At 36.5% G+C, this 7,355-nt stretch overlaps 1 long non-coding RNA gene across 1 annotated transcript; it reads right to left on the reverse strand.

Annotated features, from left to right (window-relative positions):
• Nucleotides 1-6,091: 6,091 nt before the first annotated feature.
• Nucleotides 6,092-7,227, reverse strand: LOC140001408 (uncharacterized). Its single transcript, XR_011806622.1, has 2 exons — nucleotides 7,087-7,227; nucleotides 6,092-6,442 (listed from the first exon to the last, which is right to left on the reverse strand). It is a non-coding gene; the product is annotated as an uncharacterized lncRNA (long non-coding RNA).
• Between the last annotated feature and the right edge of the window lie 128 nt (nucleotides 7,228-7,355).

The following is a 7,355-nucleotide window of genomic DNA, read 5'->3' on the forward strand; positions in this document are numbered from 1 at the left end:
TTATTACTATGTGACTTTACCTTATTTCATTGTAATGACTGGATGTTATTCCTTGAAGAACCAGGAATAAAATAAATCAGGAACAACTAGGTAATGCCCTGTAAAACACGGATATAAACACAAACTCCTGTACTCATATTTGAGTGACACAGGTCAAGGTTCACTTATATAGCAAAATATCTAGCACACTCATTTTAAGGGTCTGTCCTGAACTATTTTTAAGCCATTGCTTAATTCTGTTAATGTTTTGGAATTGTGTTTTCTAGAGTAGACAACTCATCAGAGGCCACCCTGTCCCCTGCTCTTTAAAGTAAGCAAAATTATTGTTGCACTAAGTCATTCACAAGGATGAGAAACAATGTCTTTAATGCTGAAGATTTCATCCATGACAATTAGGATTCCTTTTTCCAGTGACTGCATTTTCACCTTCAAATCCCAAAGGTCACCAAGAGGTAATGTTTTCATTAAAACATACCTGTTAAGGTGACCTAAGCCTTAACATAAACAAAGTCTTTTAAATGCAGACACCTGAAATACCTTGGTTTTCAATTCTGGCTCCAGTGTTTGAATCTCAAAGGTGAAGAAGGCATACCAAATTCCTTTGAAGCCCAGTTTTCTAACCCTAAACTACTTGAGGTAGATTTCCACTTGAAAACAATTAATCATGCATGTAAAAATTACAGTTTTAATGAGCTTTAAATATGCAGTATTACACATGCATATGTATATTTCCTATTTGTAAAGACGTGTATTTTTTAAGAAAAAACATTCCAACTTTTATTTTATATATATATAACTCATGTTTTTATATGGATAGCTAATATACATTTCCTGTTAATTAAGGTAAAGGGAGAGTAAGCCAAAGAGGCAAACTTTTAGTACAACATAAACTCATAAATTATTACTGAGCAACAACTGATGAAGACAAAATTGTGTCAGATTTTTAAAGGTGCAAATCACTATCAGACTACAATGTGAACAATTTACTTAGGTTAAGAATCTGACCCTCAGATCTCACTAGTTTGTGAGGGGATGAAGAAGCAGCTTTTCCAGGAGCTTTATGTTTTAATATTGTCAAAGCCTATGTAGTTCAACAGAGGTATCATCTATGCTCCTGGCTGACCTGCAGCCTGTATCATGCTTCCTCCAAACTCCTCTGGGAGGCAGCTGCCAGATTCATGTTCCTTCTGTTTGCACAAGGAAGCAGGATAAGTCTAACCTTAAGGATTTTCTGTCCCCACATCCTCACTGACCTTGTCTCCAGCAAGTTCTATTTTTCCTTTAATTATTCTGCTCATCGCTATACAATGTAAATTCTGTGCATGCATATTCCTGTATTCTTGTCAGTGGATGGGAAGCACAGAGCATTCAAAATCTGTGGTAGTGTAATTGATAGGTAGTGAATGCAGGCAGCATTGGATTCAGATTTTCTTCTAAGATGTTTCACATACCAAATTTGCACAAAACTGCTAAGAATAATGGTTTAAAAGGGAAATACTTACAGTTCTATCAGAGCTGATTCACATCTTACTAATAAAGTAAAATTATTTTTATTATTATTTTTTCTTCTAGCTGAGATCTAATCTGGATGTTTTCACCATTTTGCTAATAGAGATTTATTCAGTGGCCTATCTCAAATAGGCATGGTGTTTCTCAGGGGAGCAACTTCCATGATAAACAAACAAATATCAATAAAACATGCAAAGCACCTGGAAAGTTTGCTGTTTGAAGGTGAAAGTCACCATCCTTTAGTATATAGGGATGATTTTGATCTAAGAAAGCTTCTTTGATACACTTTATTTAGGACCCAGCCTAAGCGTGACTTCAAATTTGCATCTGTACATTAGGTGTTCAGTAGATTAACCTTCCTCAGATAGGGTCCAAGGTGGATACCCATTAGAGAGGAGGACATTTGGAAGAAGTCAGAGGGTAATGCTTTCCCAGTCTTGGTTTCGAGTGTTTGGTGAATAAAGCAATTTTCTTCTGGCCTCAAACGCACCTATCTATCTTCATTGCCTGTACAGCCAACTTAGTTACGGGAAAGTTCACATAAAATTTTAGATATCTAAATATCATCAGGTATTTTAGTCAAGTGAAGTGGAAAAATATAGTAGCTGGCTGAGGTCTGAAAGGACAGACAGAACAGCAGACAGATGTGGTGGTGTTCAAACTGAGGAGGAGCATACTCATTAAATGTATAGTGTCTTCTTGTTAAATGTATCAAATATTCAGGTAATCAGGTAAAAGCTGAAATCATCTTTTCCAGTTCAAGCTTTCACACCACTGTTTTTTGGAAAAGCTAATTCTTCAGCTTTTTTAATAGCACGGTCTTTTCAGTGTAGCAAATTCCACTTCTGTTTAGTCAAGCCTGAATCTTCAAGAGCAGTAAAACTGCTTAAAAAGAATAACTACATAATTATAAATTAAATATTAAAACAGTAACTGGCCATATCATTGAACCAGTGTGCTGTGGAAAAAGTAGAAACTTGGTGAAACATTTATTATTCAGTTAAACAGTGTAATGATTTAAGGAATTAATAGGGCTGCAAGAAAAACAGAATTGTGGGGCTGTCCTGCAAACATGAACAACTCTCCTTACCTGTATGCTTACTTTGTACAATAAAAAAAGGATTGCCCACATGTTTAATGTCTACAAAACTGCATGTTGCATATAGGAATTGGGTCCACTCAAGGGAGGAAAATCAAGCAAAAAATTAATTCCAAGGAAAGGAATCTGACAATTCAAGTCAGTATGCATTAAAATAGTAACTTAGGAAAAGACTGAGTGAAGGCATGTGTGACAAGAATGTCAATAACAGGTCACAGAAATGTGCAACTACCTTAGTTCTTGTTCCAAAGACAGTGGAAGCCTGTAGACTCCTGCGGGGTTTTGCACCAAGTCCTCAAAGATCCCTCAGAGTAAGTTCAACACCTTGCAAAGAAAATAAATGAATGGCACAGCCATTGCTGGTTTTCTTTTCAGTAGGTGATCACGATCATCATTGGACCTACATCAATCATGCCAGCTGCATATCCATCTGGATCCCAGATACAAATTTATAGTGGATTTGTTACACTGGACAAGATTTGAAACAGGAGTCTGCACTGGGATCATCATCCCTGGCTTGTTATTTCTGCTTCCTTAATGTATGAGAGAAAGAGAGGGGAAATAAGGTGATCAATCCTAATCACTGCAATTAATGCCCCATTACACAATGCTTAGACAGGACAGTGATGTAGGAATGTGATTGTATGGAAGAAGACTTAAAGACTTCATGCAGCCACACAGAAGATTCTGAGCTGGGAGTCCCTTGAGAAGGTCTTTGGGAATGACAATGAGCAAGCTCAGGTTTGAAAACTGAAGTTCTCATCCATTCCACACAAACTATTTGCTTTAAAGAGGAACTTTGGTTCATAAAATTGTTTCTCATATTTGTTTTGATTTGATTTTCTTGTAGCTTTTCATGTTCTGAGGGGGGATGCACTCTTTGCTAGGGTCTTTTCTTATGTTTCCTACATTTCACGCTTTCAGTCTCAAAGGTTCTGAAAACAGATGTCTGGTTTTCAAAGCAGGTTTTGTTTTTTTTTTATTTTTGGCAATGCCAGACATTTTACAGTAGAAAATAATAATAATAATAATAAATAAACCAAACCAAACAAAAAAAAATTACCAAAGCCAGTGAGTTCTGATATCTTCTGTTTCCTTATCACCCTTTGTTATGCTTGTTAATCACTGGTGACTGGGTATATTTTAAACATTTAAAATGTATACATTTCCCTCCTCCCTTTCCAAACATCTGTTTATTTTACAACAACATGAACCTCAGGAAGAAGAAGAAAAAAAAAAAAAGCTGCTATTATATGCTTTTTTCAAAGTGGAGAAGTAAACATGGAGCTTTCACATTTGCTACATCAAATGGATGCTATTTATTTAACTGCTTGAGGCAGGAGGCCTGATCAGAGGAGAATTTCTTTTATGGCCTAAGGTGTTGAACTATTTTTAATAAGAACAATGCTTAAGGAAAAGAAAATTCCTAAAAACCCTCTTCAATCAGTTGGAGAAGAGAAAAGGGAAATTCCCTCTTGTGGTAAGGAGAGGTAACAAGCTACTGCTCCATAAGAAATCCAGCTTGGGCTACTTTAACCTTCTTCTGCTGGAGGAGAGAGATGTGCCACCAGGCATCATCTCATCCAAAAGTAAAAATGAAAATGTATCACAAAAAATTGCATGCCAAAAAGTTCCTGTTTCTTTCATATGTAAGGGCTGAGGCAACGACAACTAGATCAGCTCTGAATTGCAATGCTGGAGACACCTTTGAGCAGGCAATGTCCAACCGCTTCTTGTTTTCCAGAGCTTTGTGCTTGTTTTGCTCAGTGATGCATGTCCAAACTTTCAAATACTCAAGAGAAAATAAGAAATGTTAAAAATATTAGACATGGAATTTTATTTATTGACCTCCCACAAGCAAATCAAATGTCCCAAGGCAGAGGTAGCTGTCTGGATGAAAGTCATCCAGCAGCCAGCTCAGGCCTTGTTCCCTGGCTTTTAGTTTACTATTAGAGATATAGCCCAAGGTCTCATTTTTTCAGACTACTTGCCAACAACATGCAAGCTAGAAATTAGTATCAGATGAATGAAAGCTCATGTAAACAATTTCAGAAACCAAGACTATTGAACCCATCATCAAGAATCATAAGACTCACAATAAAAACAAGACATAAAAGATTCCTTTTTATATTTTTAGCGTTAAGACTTAACTTTAGGCAATGGTTTATTTGTCACTTGGTTTCTATTTCAATGTGAGCAATTAATTAGGAGTGCAAAACCATTAAGGATGACTGATTAAGCACAGCCGAACTGAAATACACAATTTGAATGTGCAACAATGCCAGTATTGTAAAAATATGATAGAATCTGAAACTTCACAATTTCTTTTATACTCTCATTACTATATTTGGATAATGAGAAAAACTGTGGAAACTATAAACAGAATTTTAAAATAATAAATAATTTACTCTCTAAACTTCAGATTTCAGAGTATTTTAAATGGTTTTGTAACCACAGTGAAAACTTTGCCTTGTGAATACATTTCCCAGAAAGAGTTTTGGTTTTCTTCTGTGTTCAAAAATCTCCAAATAAGCAGATACACTCTGCCTTGCAGCCCATCCCTTTGGTGAGAAAATGCACTCTTATTGTCCTGACTAACAAATAATCGTCAATGTTAATGTGAAAAGATAAAACAAGACAGTGAAATGCTCATTTGGGTCAAAATGAGTTTATTTCCCAGGGCATAGGAAGTCCCAACTGAATTGGTTGCTGCAGTGACACAAGAAACATGCAAACTGTACCCTTGATTAGAATCTGGAAGACAGAGATAAAAGGTTTATCTGTGTGACAAGAGCTGTTTGATGGACTATTAGATGACACTTTTCTATGTCTGCTTACATCTCACAGCTTCTGTTGCTGCTTTGTTACTGAAATAATAATAACAACAATCTTGTCTTTCAAGGAAGGCTTTCTGGCAAAAAAAAATAATGATGTGAGCAAATATGCAAATATCATTAATATTTTGCTTCTAAACACATGCAAAGGCATGCATGCACGTGTGTGATTTTTAGGCACCATCACAAACTGTAACATGTAAACCTGTTCACGTGCCTTTGTTTTTCCCACGCCCTATAATATATCAAAGTTTTCAAGTACTCATATGTGATTGTAAGCTGGCATAGCTGTAGATAAACAAGCGATTACTGCATAAACCTATGAACATAGATTGAGGTACAAATACATACATGCTATACCTATACATACCCAAATATAAATATGTGTGTGTATTAATTCACACATAACTCTATGTATACATATACACATGATCAGACTGCCTTGTTACTGCATATATAGCATGTATATGTACTCATGTATATTTCTGCCTGTAATACACATAAATGTATATTTTCATTTGCATAATATATGTGTTCATTATATATACATATATATTAGATAATACATATATTGTGTGCATATATAAAAATATATCTACATACATATGAAAACCTAAGTTTAAATGTAATTTGACATACTTTATCTCAATTTAATGCTTTGTCTTGGACAATGGGCACCATGATAACCTGATGCAAATCAGCTGTGTGACTTCAGAGTAGGCATAGTCACACTGTGGTGGACTTGCACAAATCAGGCAGATGGTTCTAAATAGGGATGAAATGATAGAAGAAGAGCCCTTGAAGAATGTGATAGGGACAAGGAGACGTATAGTCAGTCCTTAATCAGGTCTCCCAGATTATCATATTATGTGTTTTTTTTGTGTGTGCTCTCAGGTTGGACAAAAAGCGCTGCCTCTTCTGCTGACATTCCTTCAACCACTTCCTGTAGCGTGCAATTATAATTCACTCCCACTCATTCTGCAGTTAGATGTGGAAGGGCCTACAAGGAAAGACCTTTGCTTCAGACAGCTTCATAAATTCCAGAGGAGAACAATCTTCCCAGAGATTAATTTGGCCTTTGTTTTCCTTTAAAGACATAAATCCAGGGGAATTTCCCACACAAAGAAATGTTAGAGTTGAAGCTGCATATGGACATACTACATGTATTCCATTGCTAAGCATCTATCAAAGCAGAATTAACCCCACAAACAGCTCTGAGGCATGTACTTTTTGCAAAATCTCATAACCAAATATATTTACAGGCTTCCCTTCACCCATTCTTCCCCAAGCTGCAGTTCACATCCTGTTCTTCAAGATTACGTTCCAGTACTTAATTAAGTGCACTAAGCATTTCTCATTGCTGATTTCCTTGTATTTTAGTGGTTGCATCATGCTTGGACCAGAACATGACAACTGAACAGATAGATGGAAAGTCAGCTTAGACCACCTATCTGATTCTTCAGTGAGCTGGAAATGACAGTATCTTCCCAGCATAGCTAGCAGCAAACCAAAATTACTCCAGATCGCATCAAGAACAGTTTTACTTCCTAAGTAGGGTTATGACTCAGAGTCTTTTTGGATTTTGATAAAACTAATGATAATGATGACACTGCCTTTCTCATCTCTCCTTGTCTTCTGCCTCACCTGTCTACCAGATGTTGTCTTTCACAGAAACAACCAGGTTGCCTGTTCATTTTGCTGCTTCATAGCCTCAGGTCAGCATGGTTTAACTTCCCAGATAGAGCTATCTGGCTATAGTATCCAAGGATCTAATTCTAATTTGCTTCTGGTATCTCTGCAATCAGGGAGATAATCACCAGCTAAGGGCCTGAGGAACAGCTGGTCCTGGTGTGGCTTCAGCTGCTGCAGCTAAACGGGAACCAGATGGGAGGTACCGAGAATACATGTATATC

Source organism: Anas platyrhynchos, chromosome 1, assembly GCF_047663525.1.
Source record: "Anas platyrhynchos isolate ZD024472 breed Pekin duck chromosome 1, IASCAAS_PekinDuck_T2T, whole genome shotgun sequence".
Lineage (NCBI taxonomy): Eukaryota > Metazoa > Chordata > Aves > Anseriformes > Anatidae > Anas > Anas platyrhynchos.